At 45.5% G+C, this 19,627-nt stretch overlaps 2 long non-coding RNA genes across 2 annotated transcripts; both read right to left on the reverse strand.

The window, feature by feature from the left end:
* Positions 1–1,951: 1,951 nt before the first annotated feature.
* Positions 1,952–6,461, reverse strand: LOC125121020 (uncharacterized). The gene is made up of 2 exons (XR_007133374.1): positions 4,223–6,461; positions 1,952–2,406 (listed from the first exon to the last, which is right to left on the reverse strand). It is a non-coding gene; the product is annotated as an uncharacterized LOC125121020 (long non-coding RNA).
* A 6,738-nt stretch (positions 6,462–13,199) lies between these two features.
* On the reverse strand, positions 13,200–19,285 carry LOC125121021 (uncharacterized). The gene is made up of 3 exons (XR_007133375.1): positions 19,080–19,285; positions 15,699–15,796; positions 13,200–13,358 (listed from the first exon to the last, which is right to left on the reverse strand). It is a non-coding gene; the product is annotated as an uncharacterized LOC125121021 (long non-coding RNA).
* Positions 19,286–19,627: the final 342 nt, after the last annotated feature.

Raw genomic sequence — 19,627 nt, forward strand, 5'->3', positions numbered from 1 at the left:
GTGTAGGGCTGTGGTTTTACTATCAAAAACAAATCCACATGTAAGTGGATCCTCACAGTCCAAAACTTGTGTTGTTCAAGAGTCAACTGTAAATTCCTTTCATAAGAACCCTCGTTTCAGATTTGGATTCCTCTCTGGGAACTGGTTAAAACTTTTCATAAAATTATCCTAATTCAAGATCCTTTTTCCTAGCCCAGTTTCTCTTCCATCCCAAGAGTCCTCTTTTCTAGTCTGGTTTTACCTCTTTTCATCATAACTATCCTCACTCCCACTCTTCACCCTCTGCACCACAGCAACAACTCCTCCTCACCTCATGGACCACAGGAGGGTAGGAGGCTGAAGCGACGAAACCAGACCCAAGGGAGAAGGCCATTCCTGTCTACGAGCTGGCCACCTGAGCCTTTGGCTACCCGAGCCTTCGGCCACCTTGGAAGAGCACCCCCACTCCACTCTTGCGTCCTCTGGGTGACCATGGGAGCCGCAGGTCTGCCAGCAGGATGGAGGGTCTCCCTGCTGCCTAGCTGGGCTCAGGGGATGGGAGAAGGCTCCTAAGCTCCAGCTGTGTGCGAGACAGGCAGAAGTCCGGGTTCTGACCAAGTGCTTCCCTGTGCATCTTGCAAACAAACTTTGGAACCAATGCAATGTCAACTCCTTTGTATAAGTACACTTAAAGGGGGACATAGGTTCTGCAAACTCCGAGATAGCTCTGAGCTAGCTCTGCCATTCTCTCCCAGAGAGGGCAAAAACAAAAAACAGGTAGTCTTGGGACTACTTACACACTGGGCCATAACATACACTGTGCTGGACTGTTGGACAGACAGGGGACAAATGAGAATAAAACCCCCACTGAAGACCCCCACAGAGGTCGTCAGAGGGAACTTGGTTTCTCTAAAGATGGTTCAGAGAAGAGATTTTATTTCAAGCTAAGCCAGTCCCATTTTTTTTTTGTCTTTTTGCCTTTTCTACGGCCGCTCCCGCGGCATATGGAGGTTCCCAGGCTAGGGGTCTAATAATCGGAGCTGTAGCCACCGGCCTACGCCAGAGCCATAGCAACGCAGGATCCGAGCCAGGTCTGTGACCTACACCACAGCTCACAGCAACGCTGGATCCTTAACCCACTGAGCAAGGCCAGGGATCAAACCCGCAACCTCATGGTTCCTAGTCAGATTCGTTAACCACTGCGCCAGGACGGGAACTCCAAGCTAAGTCAGTTCTTAAACCCCTGAAATATCTGAGAAATTGACTGGAATTCATTCCTTTGTAGTATATGATCATTCTCCTGCACTGTCTAGGCTTACTTTTTCTATTGTCAATGAAGAAATAAAATATCTGCTAAGTGAATGAGTAGGATAGAAAGTTGGTAGGACCACAGATGATGTACTTGTAAGACAAAAAATTTTAAGATATCTTAACACATTTGTACTTTATCTTTAAAATATAGCTGCTTTTTTTTTTTTTTGGCCCCACCCACAGCACACAGAAGTTCCCAGGCCAGGGATCAAACCTGAGCCACATCAGTGACAATGCCAGATCCCTAACCACTAGGCCACCAGGGAACTCCAAGGAAAATGCCATTAACAGTTTTCTAAGCCAATGTATTTATTTTCAGTAAATGTGTGTCACTTTAAAAATCTCGCACACACACCTCCCCCCATAACCAGAGGCTTCAAGAACAGGGATTTTTTTTTCTCACAGTCTGGAGGCTGGGCATCCCAAGGTATCATTAGATTGGTCCCTTTCGAGGACCCTCCCCCTGGCTGGCAGGTGGCCTTTCCCTATGTCTTTCGTCAGTGCACCTTTATTTCTCAATCTCTTCTTTTTATAAGGACACCAGTCATACTGGCTTAGGGCTCACCCCACCAACCTCATTTAACCTTAATTATGTCGTTAAAGATCTATGTGCAAATACAGTCACATTCTGAGGTACTAAGGTTAGGATTTCAACACACGATTTTGAATGGACACAAGTCAGCCCATAACAGCATTTATTAATTCAGTCTATATTTTCCTCTAAAACAGTTCCTTGAAAATAACATTTTGCTGTGCATTAACCTTTTCTTTAAAGAACAGGTAACACAAGCCCAGTGAGGGTCATATTTGTAATAGAGGCAAGAGAAAAAACATGGTGTAGAGAAAATTATGTATGTATAATCTCGGGGTGGGGGCGGGGGAGTGCAGAATCCAAGTCCCGGTCTGCAAAGACCTCTGGAGATAATGCTTCTGGTTATTTCCTTGGGGTTTCTTCTGACTTCCAGCCCAAGCTCTAGGGCACCAAGCTCATGGGCACAGTGCGGAGCCTTCTCTGTCTTCGCTCCCCTTCCTCACGATGTGTTTGTCGCCACCAAACACAATGGAACCCCTGGGCACTGCTAGCAGGATGGCTTCTTTGGCTGCATCACAACCCACCTGCATGACAAAGAGGAAAAGCCAACTGTCTCCAGGCAACGCTGACAACAACGCCCATTTACAGTGACCGTCAGGGCAGATCTTGGGAAGCAAGCTGGACGGGCAAAGCTTAGAAGTCAGTTCAACCTATCACAATAGCCTGTACCAGCTTCGAGTTCTGAGCTGGTTATGCAGCCCCTCAGTGCCGGTGTCGATGCCGAGAAAATACTACCAAGCCTGTTGAGAGAGTCCACTCCCACCATCTCCCCACATCCTACCCTTCACCCCCTCAGAACCAAGGAGGGAAAGCTGAGGACACCGAGGGTGGCAGCCCTTTCCTGTGGTGAAGACGTGATGGAAATGTTGGGTTTTATCGGTTTTATTCATCCGAGAAATGTACTCCGATGCGTCATTATGTTCCCAGATCCACGACTGACATCCAGACCGAGGAATGTGTAAAGCTGGATGGTGGGAGCTGAAAATATCCAGACTTGTGAAAAACACAGAACAGGAAGCCCGGACTCCCTCTGGAGACGATGAGAGAGACAGTAAAAACTTGGGGTTTCACGCACGCGCACAGATGATCTGCACAGAGAGGGAAGCCACGGATGGGGTGAGGTCTGCGGGGTCCCTGATGGGGTGTGGGAGCCAGATACTCGCTGATCCATGCTGCCAAACAAGTAGGCTGTGCGGGGGCGGGGGGGTCTGACTCACTGAAACAACAAGAGGCCTGGCTGGAGAAGGTCCCTCTGGAGATATGGGGGCCTTTTAGCGCTTTGAACTCAAGGGATCAGGAATTTTTTTTTAACAAGCTTTAAAAAAAATCATATGGTAAGGTGCGAGGCTCCTGTTGTTTCTGGGCTCGAGTCCTAAAAACCCAGGGCCAAAGGGAAGAATGAAGTGTGGTTTCACACACACGCACAAAACACATAGGCACCAATGCAGATCTATAATTATGTCTGCAGAGGACTTTCCAACGCAGGTTGCCTATGGTGAGAATCGAGAGACTTGTTCCACAATCCTCCGGGGAAGGGACCAAAAGAGGCAGACGTTTAGTCAAAGCATCACAAGTGAGACCAGTCCACCCAAAAAGGAAAAGGTGATTGAAGTGTTCCTTCCCCATTTGATTGGGACCTCTAATCAAAAAGCTTCTTGGGGAGTTCCCGTCTTGGCTCAAGGGAAACGATTCTGACTAGGAACTGTGAGGTTTTGGGTTCGATCCCTAGCCTTGCTCAGTGGGTTAACGATCCGGCGTTGCCGTGAGCCGTGGTGTAGGTTGCAGACACGACTCGGATCTGGCGTTGCTGTGGCTCTGGTGTAGGCCGGAGGCTACAGCTCTGATTCAACCCCCAGCCTGGGAACCTCCATATGCCGCAGGTTCTAAAAAGACAAAGAGACAAAAAAAAAAAAAAAAAAAAGCTTCTTGGCTGCTTCCATTGTTTCTCTGCTTGACCTTTACCATCTCTAATGTGGTTCTGTCATTAAAGGGGCTATGAAGTCTAACAGTCATCTCTGTGCCTGCAATCATTTACTGCTCAATTTTTTTCATGTGCATTGTTATTTCGAAACGGCTGGATTCATTTCACCCCATTATCAGGACACGTTGATTTTAGAGGACACGGATTCTTGTTCCAACAGGCTTCATTGTGCATTGGTGGCTAAGGAAAACTTCCTTCCTTGACCAGTTGTGACTAAGTCTGGCTCAAAGAGTCGCGAAGATTCCATCAACATGTGGCTACACGTTCGCAGAAGAAAAAATGATCTAATCTTAAATTCTTAAGTATTTTCCACAGAAGAAGAAAAAAGGAAGGAAATCAATTTTCTTGAGTATTCTTACCGTCGTTGTGTTTTCCATTCATTATCTTGTTTAATCCTCACAAGAACTTGGCAGGAAGATTTTTAGGTGCGTTTCTCTATGAGGCCCAGAGAGGTTAAGTAGCTGTTAATCATCACACAGCCAGCTGGCTTGACCCCACAGCCTAAACTCTTTCCTTTGCAGTGTCTGGAGATGCAAGAGATTTGTCAGTTCCCCTCGACACACACACACACCTCCCCCAGCCATAGAGCATTCTTCCTGCAATGAACATGACTTTCTGGTCACAGCCAGCCGTGATACAGTCCTTGTGCATTCAGAACTATACTGTCTAGAGGCAAGAAAGTGCATCTTAGTGGGTCCTGATTAAACAGTTGCTGATTGAGAGAAAATGGATGGAATTTTTGTAGATGTTGACTGTCCTGGAAGGAAAACAGTCCATGACACTTTGACATCAGTGTCCTTGGTTTAACGATCCCAGCCCCTTTCTGTTTCTCCTTTCTGCTCTCTCATCCACACTCTATAGCTGAAGAAGTCACCCTCTGGCAGCAGCATTTTCTGGGCACCAGCAGAGGCAAACAGACTCCCAGAAGGGCGACACACCCGTGTGTCACACTTACGGCTCACATGTCATAGTTGCAACATCCAGCTTTGCCTTAAGTTCAGATCAAAACGGTGCCTGCTTTCATTTGTAAAAGTGCAGCAACTTTATTCTCCGAGGGGCAGAGGGTGTTTAGAAGGTGCTCCTTTTCACATCAACATCACATCCCTGTAAGTGTCTAGTTCACACGCATGCACACACACACTCACTCTTCTTACTAGGACACTCTGAAAAATTTTACCTCAAGAACATTTTCATTACCTGCACGTCCTGCAGCTCGTAGGTGAGCAGTGACTGCACAACATCTACAATGTCACCTGTACGTGGATTTAATTCAAGAGCCAGAAAAGCCAGTACCTTTGGAACAGAGAGAGTATTCTCCGCACACATGGGGAAGGAGCCCCCAGTGGTTAGGAAAACTGGATCTAATGAGTAATGAGAAGATGCATCAGATTTCCAGGTAACTCCTCCAATTGGCTAAGCTTCCCAATTCTGCCAAATTAGCTCTAAGTCAGGCAAGAATCCACTTGGCCCAAAGATAGAGCCCTAGCAACTCTGTGGAAATAACCACAGTAATCACAATTTTTTAGAACATGAAGCTCCAGACCAAACTCTGGAGGATGAAAATTACACTTGATAGGCATTAAAGAAAAAATAGTCAGCGATTTTGTTTTGTTTTTGCAAAACCAAGTCTCCATCTCACATTGTTATCTCACATCACAAAATGACTCTCCTAATTTTGACTATTGATAGAGACATTGATGGAGAAAGGAAGCAGGGACTAATGAACCAAGCATCCCAGACCCATCCCTAGATGGACCGTAGTCAGGTCTCCAATGAACATAACGATGGACCCACCATCCACGTATCAGCAGGGGCGCAACCCCAAATATTTCTAAAATCAAGACCGCATCTACGGCAATGCGCTAGCATCCCGCTGGCTGTTTATTGACAGCTTGGCATGCTCTCTGGTGGTGGTGGGGCCACTTTAACATCCTGCATTGCTAGATACACATTTTCCACACCACTAGAACTTCAAACAGCAGCTCCTACACCCTTTCCACATAAAACCCTAACCACGAACATGCCTCACCAAGGCCCACTAAAATATGAATCGACTAAAATACACAGTGAACTTAATTGCTGCTATCCCTTGGCCAATCGGATCCACCATTAACAGCATAATAATGAGCATGCATAGAGGCGCCCCAGCGCGACCAGATGCTCGTGTAAAATAAATAAATAAAGTCGAACTGCCACGCTAAATAAAGTTGTCTTGCCACCTCAGGTTACCATCTGCTTCTAGTTTGCCTCAACAGTTCTCCCTGAGCTTATTTTCTCAGCTCCAAACAACTCCAGCTGGCAGGTCCTACCACGCAACGTCGACGGACCCACCAGCGCCTGGGTTACCTCAGGCTTCCAGGGAGCCCAGATTTGGACGTGACCTCCACCAACGAGACCTGTGCCATCCTGTAACTTTCGGGTCTCACATTCCATCTGTTGAAAAAGGGCAGTAGGGGGCGGGGCCAGGAAGGAAAGGGGTGGAGGGAAGAAAAATTAAAACATGTTCCGGGGGAGGGGGGGGGATGGTAACAATTGACACGTGTTTCGATTTGGCAATAAATTATTGTCCAGATGAAGGGAAAACAATTACAAATTAGAAACAGATTTATTCACACTCAGGGCATTAATGAAAACTTTTTTGGAAAAAAAAAAAGGGAAAGAAAGAAAGAAAGAAAGAAAGAAAACCAAACTGTGTGTACTGTGTGGAAAAAAATAATGGCCCGGCAGGCCTACTTTTTATTAACAACTCATCAGTAAGCAGGTTGTAATTCATAACAAAGAATCCACCCCGAGGAACACCACATGACTGTGAGCTTTTTGAGTTTCCTAAGAAAATACATATGTTGTTCCACTTGGTTTCCTTTCAATAAAACCCACCAGTTAGCACTTCATTTTCAAGCTGTTCTGACAAATCAGGTGAGTTAGCTTTGTAGAAAAAACAGAAGCCAATTTTTCAGCTGAGAATTTTAGGGAATTTTTTTTCTTTTTAATAACTTAAATAAATTTCCCAAATGGCCAAGAAGTCATGATAAAGGCTATGAAATGAATTCATTTGGAACCGGTTGAAAGATGGTCCGGTTTTAATTCACTTCATTAAGTTTTCCTGAGGACATATTTAAGGGTACATCTCTTGCTGCTAAGATATGTGTCTGAAGAAGGGACAAAGACAAAACTGTGTGATTTCTGTTTTTATAATCCCTTGAAATGTGACAAGATTTCCGGAGAGCAATTACAGCAGCCCCGGGGAGTAGAAGATGTTACAATGAGAGTCGCAAGGGCTGCCTGCCTCCAAATAGTACCGAGCAGACATGAGTTCTGCCACCCTCTGCACTGTGGCCACTGCCCACGTAACATGATTTCCTGCAACTTCCTCAAACACCAGTAAACTAGACCTTTGGATGTTCCCAGGAAAACACTACCCTCTGCGGGTAATGACTTCCTTCCTACCTGATTTCCCCCACATCTTTCAAAGTGTTCACCATCCTTTGAAACCTACGTGATTTCCAGCTTCCTCCAACAAAACCTCCACCCGTCACCCTAAGTCCACGACCACCATCTCTCCATAACACAGTGTTTATTCCTCGGATGTTCTACTTGTATCCAGTCCTGCGTGAAAGAGCGAGAATTTTGCATTATCAAAAGGTTGGCTTACTCTGTGTGTGTGGCAGAGGTGGCAACCTGACCCAATATTACATTTCTTGGCGCCTGTTGTCATGCATCGTCATGGGACTAGTCCTGGCCAATGAGCTGTGAGCAGAAGTGACATCATTTCTACTCACTCTTGCCCTCCCTCCCACAGCCAACACAGAGACCCTGGGTTGAACTGTTAATCCACAAGATGGAGATGGCCTGGACCCTGTAGTCCAGTCACTATGGTGCATTGTTCTGGAGAGCTGCTCTACCTGCAGCCTAGTCGTGGGATAAGAAAAAAAGTATGTGCTGTGATGTAAGCCTCTGAGATTTGGAGCCAGCATGGCCTGGCCTATCCTGATCACTTTGGGGTAGACTTAATCTTGAATATTGAGAATTATGTACTTAGATATCTCTTTGCTTGGGATGCCAGGAAACTCAGAACTGGAAGCTCGAGGTTGACCTCTATGCTCTCTATTCATCTTATTCTCTCTTCTTATAGGTGATCATGATTATTTATTTATTTATTTATTTTTAGAGCTGTACCCGTGGCACATGGAGGTTCCTGGGCTAGGGGTCTAATCTGCCGGCCTATGCCACAGCCACATCAACACCAGATCCAAGCCTCATCTGCGACCTACACCACAGCTCGCAGCAATACTGGATCCTTAACCCACTGAGTGAGGCCACGGATCAAATCTGCAACCTCATGGTCCCTAGTCGGATTTGTTTCCCCTGTGCCATGATGGGAACTCCTGATTTTTTAATTTTAGTTTTTATTTTTTTCTTTTTATGCTGCACTTGCGGCATACAGAAGTTCCCAGGCCAGGGGTTGCATTGGAGCTGCAGCTACATCACAGCCACAGAGACACTGGATCTGAGCCTCATCTGTGACCTATGCCTCAGCCATGGCAATGCCAGATCCTTAACCCACTGAGTGAGGCCAGGGATTGAACTGGCATCCTCACAGAGACAATATAGGGGCCTTAGCCCACTGAGACACAGTGGGAACTCCAATCACAATTTAGTATATTTAAAATTTTCCTAATTTACATGTAACATCATTTTCTTGTGGAGGCTCCTGCGAGCAGTTTCACATACATTCTTTAGGACGAAGCAGTGCATATTTATATAGGGATGGGGGATATGGTTGTTTGTGTCTGTGCCTGACTTAATTTCAGTACTATATTGTAAACTTTTTCAGGGCAGCACCTCCACCTATCTTTACATCCCTCTGAGTAGCCAATATACTGCCTTCCCCTTTTCAGCATCACTCATCTTTTCTGCAAGCTCCTGAGGGAAGGACTACTTACATCTTTCTCATTGCTGCATCCCTAGTGCTAAGCTCATGCCTGGCCCTCAGATACTTATTAAGTGAGTGAATAAATAGGGGGGTAAGTGAGAGTCTATGGAATGGAAAGTCAATGGCTCTACCATTCCTATCACCTAGATCATGAAATGTAAAAGAAATCTTCCAAGTAAAGAAAGTCACTCTTAGCATTGAGCATGAACCTGTCTCCTGATGGTTTCCTTCCCTACAGCTCTCCATGTTCAGAAAGAAGACACAAGTTTATCTTTGGCATGAAATTGCCCAGGCTACAATGTGAATCACAAAAGGACATCTTTTGTTGTTGTTTTAGGGCTGCGCCTGTGGCATTTGGAAGTTCCCAGTCTAGGGGTCAAATCAGGGTCATAGGCACCAACCTAGGCCACAGTGGCATCCAAGTTGCATTTATGACGTACACCACAGCTCACAGCAATGCCAGATCCTTAACCCACTGAGTGAGGTCAGGGATTGAACCCACATCCTGGTGGATCCTAGTCAGGTTTGTTCCTGCTGAGCCACAACGGAACTCCCACGAAAGGATATCTTGATATGCAAACTTGGCAAAAGAAATAAACAAACGCAGATTTGATCTTTGACCTTTCCATGAAAAAAGAAGAAGCTGCTCAAACTTACCACTCTACTTGGGTCCCTTAGGTCCAGTCTTCCCGCCTTGAGGAGCAGCCGGAGCTCAGCACTGAGTAGTGTCTGTCCCACTTGGCCCTATCCAGACTTTCTCAGCCTTACTTGCTTCTGCTATCATGGCTTTGATTTCTGCCTCCTGCTACCAGCCCAGAGCCACTACTCTTTGGATGACCATTTGGGACTGCTCTTCTCATAATGACCTAATCATGATCTGTGCCCTTTAATTACTGATGTCACTTACCACTGCTCTTGCACCAATTTCTATGAATTAAAGACCCTCTTGCTACCAGCTCTAGCCCTGCCGATACTGCAAATGCCAGCCTAACCCCCTGGATGACCTACTAGGGAAGGGGACTCAGACTCAAAACACTAACCCCCTGGATGACCTACTAGGGAAGGGGACTCAGACTCAAAACACTCACCAGTACTTTCTGGTCCCAAGCACAGGCATCCAAAGCACAGTTTATCCCACACATTGATTTTCCTCCTCCTTCAAATCTGCTCATCCTCTTGGTGAAAGAAATCATCATCCACTCACCTTCTTAAACAAGAAACTTTGATTCATCTCAGGCTTTTCTTTCTCTCTAATAAGCCTAAATTAAGTTCCCATCATGGCTTAGCAGAAACAAATCTGACTAGCACCCATGAGGTTGCAGGTTCGCTCCCTGGCCTCACTCAGTGGGTTAAGGATCTGGTGTTGCTGTGCCTGCAGCATAGGCTGGGGACTATAGCTCCAATTTGACCCCTAGTCTGGGAACCTCCCTATGCCATGGGTACAGCCCTAAAAAGTCACACACACAAAGAAAGCCTGAATTAGTCTGTAAGTCTGATGAGTTCCATTTCTGAACTATTTCCCGTTTCCATGCCCTCCTCTACATCGTAACACCTGTTCAAGCATCACTGTCTGCATCCTGGACCACTGTGATCACCCCCCACTTGCACTCTGCCCCTTCAGTCCCTTCTCCCTGCAAAAGTCCTCACAATATTATCCAAACCAACTTCAAAACGCCGGTGGTGGCATATCACTCCCCCTCTCTGAAACATTTTGTTATGTGTAGCTGTGGGACAAAGCTTAAGTATGATGGCATTCAAATCTCTCCCAACTTGGCCCTGACACCTTCAGCCACTTTCCTCCCCAACCATGTCTTGCACTCAGTCAGTATCAAAGGATTTGCCTTCGCTCTTGTCCCTTTATCTCCCTGGAATTCCATCTCTGCCCCGTCTCCCTTCCCTGACCCCACCTCATCCCCAATTTTCCTAATTTTCAGGGACTTTATTTCCTCTCCAACCCCTGAAGAGTAAGTTACTCATTCAAACAGCATTCACTGAATATCAGTGAGGATCCTCTGTGCTCCCTTTGCTCTTTATTAATGCCTCCACAATAACAGTTGGTGGACTGTGTTTATTGTTTTCATTGTTTATGTACCTGTTTCTAGATGGAATTCTAGGCAGAGTATATCTCTCCCAAACCACAGCACCTGTATTCATGAACAGGTATGATTCTGATAAAAGTGTGAATGAATAAACATTTAATTTGGTCTTGGACTCACTGAAACTTTCAACTGAGAAACTTAATCCCTGGCATACACGGACCGCCCTTCTCATGGCAGCATGTCCATGCAACACTGGTGATGGCGGCCCTTTCCTCACTTACACAGGACCCTGGAAAGAGTATATTAACACCTTGTTTCCCACTGCATCGATTCTGCTCCTGCTGCTCCCACTTTTCCTATTTCGATTCAGGGCCCCAAGAGTCATCTCAGACTTTTTCCTTCTGCTCCCTCATCCTGAGCATTAGCCTTCAGAGAATGCCAAGTCCACTTTTGGCATATATTTTAAAGCCAGTCTTTTCTCTCTGTTCCACTGTCATTGCTTCTCTTTCACTTACTTAAATCCCAGTTGGTTGCAGTAACCTGTTTTCCCAGCCCCTGGCTTGCCTCTCACTCCAGTCAAGAGAAACCATGAAGCCTTCAGCGTGATCTACAAACACACAAATCCCTCATGCTTCTGCCTGCTTAAAACCCTCTGATGGCTTTCCAATGATTTCAGGGCAACATCCTTGATTTGGCCTCAAAGATGAGTGTTCACTCAGATGACAAATACTGATTGGGTGTCTACTATGTGTCAAGCACTGTTGCAAAAGCTGGGCTACAGCCATGAACAGAACATCGGAAACCTCTGTCCTCAGAGTATGTATTTTCATGAGAGAGAGCAGCAGTAAAGGAAATTATTAAGTGATTGGGTAATTCTGAGCACAATGGAAAAACACGGGAGGGGAGAGGAAAGGGGGCAGATCACGCAGAGCCTGGGAGACTTGGGCTTCTGCCTGGAGGGAGGGGGTTGTGGAGCAGGATCTGATCTTACTTGCATTTTATCAGGACAACTTCTGGCTTTCCCGCTGAGGATAAATTATAAGAGGGTGAAGGTGTCCCTGGCCACTCCCAGCTCTGCCTCCAAATACCTACTGCCCCTACCTCACCCTCATAGTCAGACCTTTTGATTTAATAACACTCCTGATTATAGTTCCTTAAACACACTGTTCCATGCCCCTGTGCCCTTCCACATAGCCTCCCTAGGCCTGAATCACTGTCTGACCCCTGAGCCCTACATGTAAGATCTTGGTATTTTATAAGGCCAAGCTCTGAACCGCCTCCTCCAGCAGATTGCCACATTCTGGAGGAATCTCAACTAGGATTAATTTTACCCTGGGCCACCTCTGAACCTCATCTGTGCTTCTCTTTACTGCCCCTACATATCTATCCTTTTGTCTTCCCCAGTAGACTGTAGAAAACTTGAGTTTTATTCATCTTCCATCTCCACAGCATCTAGCTAAGTGTTTGGCACTGCATACAGATTTACTAGATTTTTGTTGGATTAAGGAAAAGAGAAGAGAAAGTACAGGATGGGCCCTAGAGCTGGTCTGAGGATTTGCAGGCATGATGTCAGTGATGGTTTTGTATTTGCAGCTCAAATATCAGGGAAGGTTGTGGACCAGGCTGTGATGGTCTGGGAGCTGGATGGTGGTCAGGCCCCAGTGGGCTACACTGTGCCATCCTCCGCAGTCATATTATAGCCTGTACAACTGCAGATTGATGTATGCACCTGGCTCAGGTGAGCTGGTCTCTGACACACACCTGGACTAGCCTTGATGCAGAACCACTCTTTACAGAGGCTGGGAGTGGAGGTGAATTGAACTTCTACAAGTTTAATATGACCTCATCAGCTTAGGCTTTGTCATCTACAACTGCCCAACCCCCCGAGGTTCGGGTACATCATACCCAGGCTCACACTCAATTTCTTCTATAGTTTACAGATGCTATTATGAAGCTAGAAGTGACCTTTCTTTGACTTGTCTGGAGGGTATCTGTGTCAGGCCTTTCCATCAATCTGAGTTTACCACTGACATTTTTCAAAGAAGTCATCATATGACTGGAATGAAGAGAGAGAAATGAATCTTACCCGTGTGATTGGATGGAGCTGAGCTTTCCCAACAGGGTGAACAGGACATTCAGAGATCATTTCAGGTGCGGTGATTTTGTTCACAGGGTTTCCCTGGTCTACAACATCTCCCATCCTGATCATGACCTATCCAAATACCCCAATCTTCTGCCAAACCAAATGAGGCTCCATTTCATCCCACCCACTTTCTGAAGTCACTGAAAGATCCACCAAGCCCCACCTAAAGTGAGGCCAACACTCAAGCAAAGGAACCAGGAGAATCACACACTTACCTGAACTTTTCCACCACCAGAGTCTGTGCTGGTTCTTCCCTTCTCTAACCTCCTGTGGTTCCTATAGACAAGGTGTTCTGAGTCTGGTTCAGCCCTACTGAATCAGCCATCTGTGACCGAATAAGCTGTCTGAGTAATTCTCACGCACACTGAAGTTTGAGCCCCCTGAAATGGATAATAACAGACCACATTACACCCAAGGGTTCTCTGAATCTCTGTGTGGGTATTATCTTTCTTCCCCATTATCTTTCAGGGAGAGTGCCTTATACACCCCTACAAGGCCATTCCCACAGTAGGCACGCAGATGTTTTTAGTGAATTGATAAATCACCCCATTAATAAGACTTTTTCTAGATTCCTAGTAGCACCTGACATGAGCCAGGCATGAACTAAATCTTGCCACATCTTGTGCCCGATTAGATCCTGCTGCTAAAAAATAAGTTGGCCCCCTAAAAGCAAATTAAAATAATTGACTGCCCTCTAATAGCCACCTGCAATCCACTGCCTCTCACAAGCAGCCAATGTTCAACGAGGCAAAAAAAAAGGCCAAAGGGCCAGACTGCCACATGGCTGAGAACAGCAGTGCCCTAATGGAAGCCACATAGTCCGCCTCCCACAAGAGAAAGCAGTGTAAGGGTCTGGGGTCTTGGCTGGTGGGGTGGGGGAGAGGATTGGTGCGGGAGGACTAGTATGTTTCGATGCTGTTGGGTAAAGAAAAGTTCATGCCATATCCCTAGTGATTCCTGTAAATAAAGATAAAAGTAGAGGCAGGATATTATCAAGTTTTAATACAGCTGCTGGAGCTTATTAGCCAGGGTTCAATCAACAGAGCTCAGAAACAGCTGGCTTTGAAGGTGAACACCAGACCAGGGTACCCAAAGGTGCCGATGTTAATGTGACTAAAGCCACATGTCCCATTAAGCCTCTTCCCGTCTCTCTCTTCGAGGCCTATAGCAAGACCTTGTCATGAGAGCCCTCCCAGGTGTGAAGAACTTGAACCAAAAGAAAGGTGACCCAGAGGTAGTGGATTATATGAGGTTTGGATGGCCCCTAAACCTCACATAATGAGGAAAATCTGGTTTACCCTTTTTTTTTTTTTAAAGAAAAGAAGTAGGATGACACATACGTGTATAAAGACAAAATCACAGCTATCCACTTTTAAGTGCATACACAAACTCCCTGGAACCCTTTTGTCTCCCTAAAATTCTCAGACATAATCCAATAGATGTTGAATTATGGATTCTCTTTGCACCTCAGTCCATTCTCTAGGATTAAATTTCTTTACGTTTTCTCAAACCTTTTACCCTTGTAGAGGGGGACTTCCCCTAAAAAGAGAAATGGGAAACATTTTTATGATCAGTCTTTCATTTTCCAAGCGGGGACTATGGGATCATGCTCCTTCATTCAGTGTCTTACCTGGGAGCTCCTCTCTGCTTTGCAAAATGAAGGCATGAATTCATGGGGGTGGGGAGCAAGGGCGCCCACAGAGGATGTGGTCCTGGAGGAGGACTGAGAAGCTAAGTGCTCTGTTCTTGCCTCAAGAAGCTCAACGTATACCAGGGAAGATAAGCAAGTGGATAATAAGCTAATCAGAGAGTGCGATGCGAGGTTTAGAGTGATGTGTACACAGAGACAGGTCCTGAACGGCCTGGCAAGAGGAGCTTTCTGACAAGGGGACCAGAACACTGGCCAGTGCATTCAGGGAGTTACAAGTAGGCACAGAGACAGAGCTCCCATTGTGGCTCAGTGACAACAAACCTGACTAGTACCCATGAGGATGTGGGTTTGATACCTGGCTCAGGGGATTAAAGGATCTGGCACTGCTGTGGCTGTGGTGTGTGGGCCGGCAGCTGTAGCTCCAATTCTACCCCTAGCCTGGGAACTTCCATGTGCCTCTGGTATAGCCCTAAAAAGAAAAAAAGAGAGACCTGGATCAGAAGGGGAAGCCAGGATCACCTAGGAGAGGACTTGGACCTTAGTTAAGATGAATCATAGTGAGAAGAGTAGAAATTAAGAGGAAAGAAATTCATGGAAATGTCATCAAAAGAGCTGAGGACCTGGAGTTCCTGTTGTGGCACAGCGGAAACAAATCCAACTAGTATCCATGAGAATGTGGGTTCGATCCCTGGCCTCGTTCAGTGGGTTGGAGATCTGGTATTGCCCTGAGCTGTGGTGTAGGTCGAAGAAGGGGCTCAGATCCCGCGTTGCTGTGCTGTGGTGTAAGCCAGCAGCTGTAGCTCTGATTAGACCTCTAGCCTGGGAACCTCCATATGCCTCGGGTATGGACCTAAAAAGCAAAAAAAAAAAAAAAAGTGGGGGGAGCTGAGGACCTGTTGCTTGTCAGGGTGAGGAAGAGATACTTTTCTGGAGCCACACTCAGCTCTCCACCACCTCGCTGCCACGTGGTGAGAGAATGACTTGTAGCTGGGGAGATAAGGGAAGAGGGGTTCCTCTAGACGGTGGTAGGAAGGTGGGACCCCCAACTTCTTTAGCCCAAAGTCTCTACCTCTTAATGAGGATGTGACTGTCTCCACTTCCACTGGCAGATATCATGGTCACACTCCAGCTTCTCTTCTAGGAAAGTTCATACATAGCACAGCCCACCTTGAGGGAGCAATAGAGAAATGTGAATGCATCGATTTCCAGCCTGGGAGCTGGGCCTTTCACATCCAATTTAGGCAATGGTTACCCTTGAGTCACCCACAGCACTTCAGTGTGGGTGGCTGGATAAGAAAGGCTTATAGTTCGTGTTACTCCATGCGCTATGCTTAGGTAGGTTGGGTCTCTGGTAAGAAGCTATATTTTTATTTTATTTTATTTTATTTTATTTTATTTTATTTTTTGTCTTTTTGCTATTTCTTGGGCCGCTCCCGCGGCACATGGAGGCTCCCAGGCTAGGGGTCCAATCGGAGCTGTAGCCACCGGCCTACACCAGAGCCACAGCAACATGGGATCCGAGCCGCGCCTGCAACCTACACCACAGCTCACGGCAACGCCGGATCGTTAACCCACTGAGCAAGGGCAGGGACCGAACCCGCAACCTCATGGTTCCCAGTCGGATTCGTTAACCACTGCGCCACGACGGGAACTCCAGAAGCTATATATTTAAATCATTTTCCCCAAGTTTTCCAAAGCCTTTGTCTCAAAATTCACCGACTCGGAACAAGTCAATGTTTTCGACACTTTGTTAGACATGGTTACAAACACAAAAAATAGATAACTTGCCAATGGTCATTGAGGCAGATAGTGTCAGACCCAGGATGAGCCTTTATATCTTTGGTCAATATCACTGAGCTTGATTTCTGGGTCTGCATACAACAAACACTAAACTCACGTGTCAGATTGTTGAACCTAAGAGAAAAACAATACACTGGGGGGAAAACTACTATGAATAGTATGTATCAGTTTCATATACATTTTTAATAGCACAGTGTTATCTCTTTAACATAGCTTGGTGCACATATTCTACATTGTTAGTTGTAGAAAAATTAAAGAACACAAAAAAGAAAAAGAAAAAGGTATTATACTTCCTATTGTTGCTATTTGAGATATGTGTGTATGTGAATGTGTTTAAACACGTTGTTTTTACACATCTGTAAAATATTACTTGCAGTTTTTGTTCACATTTTGATTAGATAAAATATCAAACATCTATCTTTAGAAATAAAAATACCTCTGATATTTTTAGTTACAAAATGTGATAGATGGTTACACACTGTCACATTTTACAGAAGTGCCATAATTTGCTTGACCTACTGGACATCTAAGTTGCTTCCAGTTTTGTTCTTATATATAATTCTGCTCTGGAGTTCCCACTGTAGTATAGCAGGTTAAGGACCCAGCACTGTCTCTGCAGCAGCTCTAGTCGCTGCTAAGGAGCAGGTTCAATCCTTGGCTCAGGAACTTCCATATGCCATGGGTGTAGCCAAAAAAAAGTTCTGTTCACCCACTTAATTTTTGAATTAAACTTCTATTTACTTTCTTTGTTTCTCTTTATTAGAAATAATTCCACTGCAAATGCATGAAAAAACTGGTCACATTTAATTGATTGCTTCACTGAAATAATTTCAGTTTTTTAAAAAATAGGAAACAAATTGTAATTCGCTTTTCCGTTAAGGACTTCGTATTTTTACCTCAGGTATCTTTTCTATGTTGTGCTGAATAATTTACAATGTAAATGCAATTGATGAGTAATTTGGTCACAAAGTGTAATTCAACAAACATTAGCACTACACTGGAGACACCTTCAGGAGATTACTCAATCATCCAGGTCCTCAAGTATCTAAGAATCTGCAATGGAAGGAAGACTAGGAGCTTCCTAGTGTAGCTGTAAGGCAGACCATCGGTGCCATCCGAAAGGCACTGATGCCTATTGAAACTCTGAGGGGAGTCTCTCTGCTGGTTGGGGGGAGGAGAGAGTAATACCTCATGGAACAGCAATCATTTGGAAAGTGTTACATTTCATACGTAAACATGGAAGAAAGTCAACACATTATAAAGATAAATTATAGAGAAAATTTTTGACTCATTAGACATCTTTCAAAAAACTTTACATCCAAAATGATTTATTTTAGTTTTACTATGATGATAGGAACTGTACCAAATAGAATATTTATTATCAGAAAGAAACTTGCATCTGAATCCCAGTGAGGCTCATTTCCTCCACAAAGAATAGGGAAGACATACAGGATCTAAGGACTCCACAAAATATTAATTGGTACTGTTCTTTAATGTGCCCTTGGAGGAAATCAAGGTTTCTAGATGCTATGTCATACCTCATCTAATCTCTGAGTCACACATCCCAGGATGGCGGAGCTAACACTAGGATCCAGGGGTCCTGACCCAGCTTCCTGCTCCTTCCATCACTCAATATGGCTTTCCCAAGGGCTGCTAGGCAAATTTATTAAGGGCAAGGATTCCCAGCCCAACAGGTGCAGAAATGTGAGAGGATGCTTCACCTGTCATATTGAGTTGACGAACTTTTTCCTGCCCGTCGCTGAGACTGAGTTTCATTCAACATTCATTCATTCAACAAGTGTGTACGGAGTGGCTATGATGTACCTGGCATTACACTAAACACTGGGGACCCAGCAGGGAATGAGCCAGACCATTGGAAACACGCCTGTCCAGACATTGATGTCTGCGGCTTGACTTGGAGAGGTGAGGGTGGGAGCAACCAGGTGTGGATCTGGCTCCAGGGAAAATGAGGGGAGTTCAAATGTTCCACTGCAACCTCCATGCTCTGTGCAGACCTCCACTTTCTGATCAACGTTCTGGAAATTCCATTACAACATGCAAATGATATTCCCAGACCGAGATAGAAAGCCATGCCCTCTGCCTGTTACCTGCCTCTCTGCAGCCCACTAGATCATCTCACCCAAAGTTCACACTCACTCTGACTTTTTGTCCAAGATCAATTGTTCCTCCAATGATTGGTTGTTTGCTTGGCTCCGGCCCTCTGTGGTCAGTGACTTTATCACGTTCTCCCAGCTCTTCAGTGTACCTTCAATGAGGTGAAAACTCATAAAACTGAGGGAGCTTCAAAGACTCCAAGAGCAGAGGGGACCTGAGTGATCACTTGGCTCACCTGACTCTTTTGACAGATGGGAAAAACTCAGGTTCAGAGAGGTGGAGTGACTCCTCCAGGGTCATACAGATGGAACCTACTCTTACTGCAACTGGAATCCTTGGGATCCTAATTCCCAATCCAGTGTGTGGTGTTTTATCCCATGTTCCCACTTGGAAAAGGACTCACCTTACATCTGACCTATAACCTCATCATCTTACATCTGACCTATAACCTCAGGTTCATGACCTCTATTCACTCTTTCTCTGGGCTCTATGACGGACACAGTGGAGCAGGGACACTTCATACCAAGAGTCTCACCTCAAACCTGTGTTCCTTCGTTGTGCTGGCAGCTCCATTTCCATTCTCTTTATCTCCATGGCCTCATGCAGCTCCCCAGGAAGCAGATGTTTGATTTGTTCTTTGTCCCTGGATCCTGGTAAATGGCTCCTAAAACTCCTGGAATCTCCAAAGTGATGAGTTCTGTTTGTATGATGTGAAATGACTGGTGTCTGGGAACCCTTGGGAAGCTGCAGGGTGAAGGCAGAACATCAGGCCTTGATCAGAGGGTAGAACTTGCAGCCCCACCTCCCAAACCCCTGGGAGGGGAAAGGAGCTAGAGACCGAGCTAATCACAAATGGCCAATGACTTCATCTATCACATCTATGTAAAGAAAACCCCATAAAACCTCTAAATGGTAGGATGTAGAGAGAGCTTTGTTAGTGAATCTATGGAGGTGCTGAGATGGTGGCATGTCTGGAGAGGGTATGGAAGCTCTCTATCCCTCCCCGCCTCCCTATACCTTGCCCTATGCATCGCATTCATTTGACCGTTCTTGAGCTGTATCTGTAATAATAAATTGGTAAAC

The sequence above is a fragment of the Phacochoerus africanus genome, chromosome 2 (genome assembly GCF_016906955.1).
Source record: "Phacochoerus africanus isolate WHEZ1 chromosome 2, ROS_Pafr_v1, whole genome shotgun sequence".
NCBI lineage: Eukaryota > Metazoa > Chordata > Mammalia > Artiodactyla > Suidae > Phacochoerus > Phacochoerus africanus.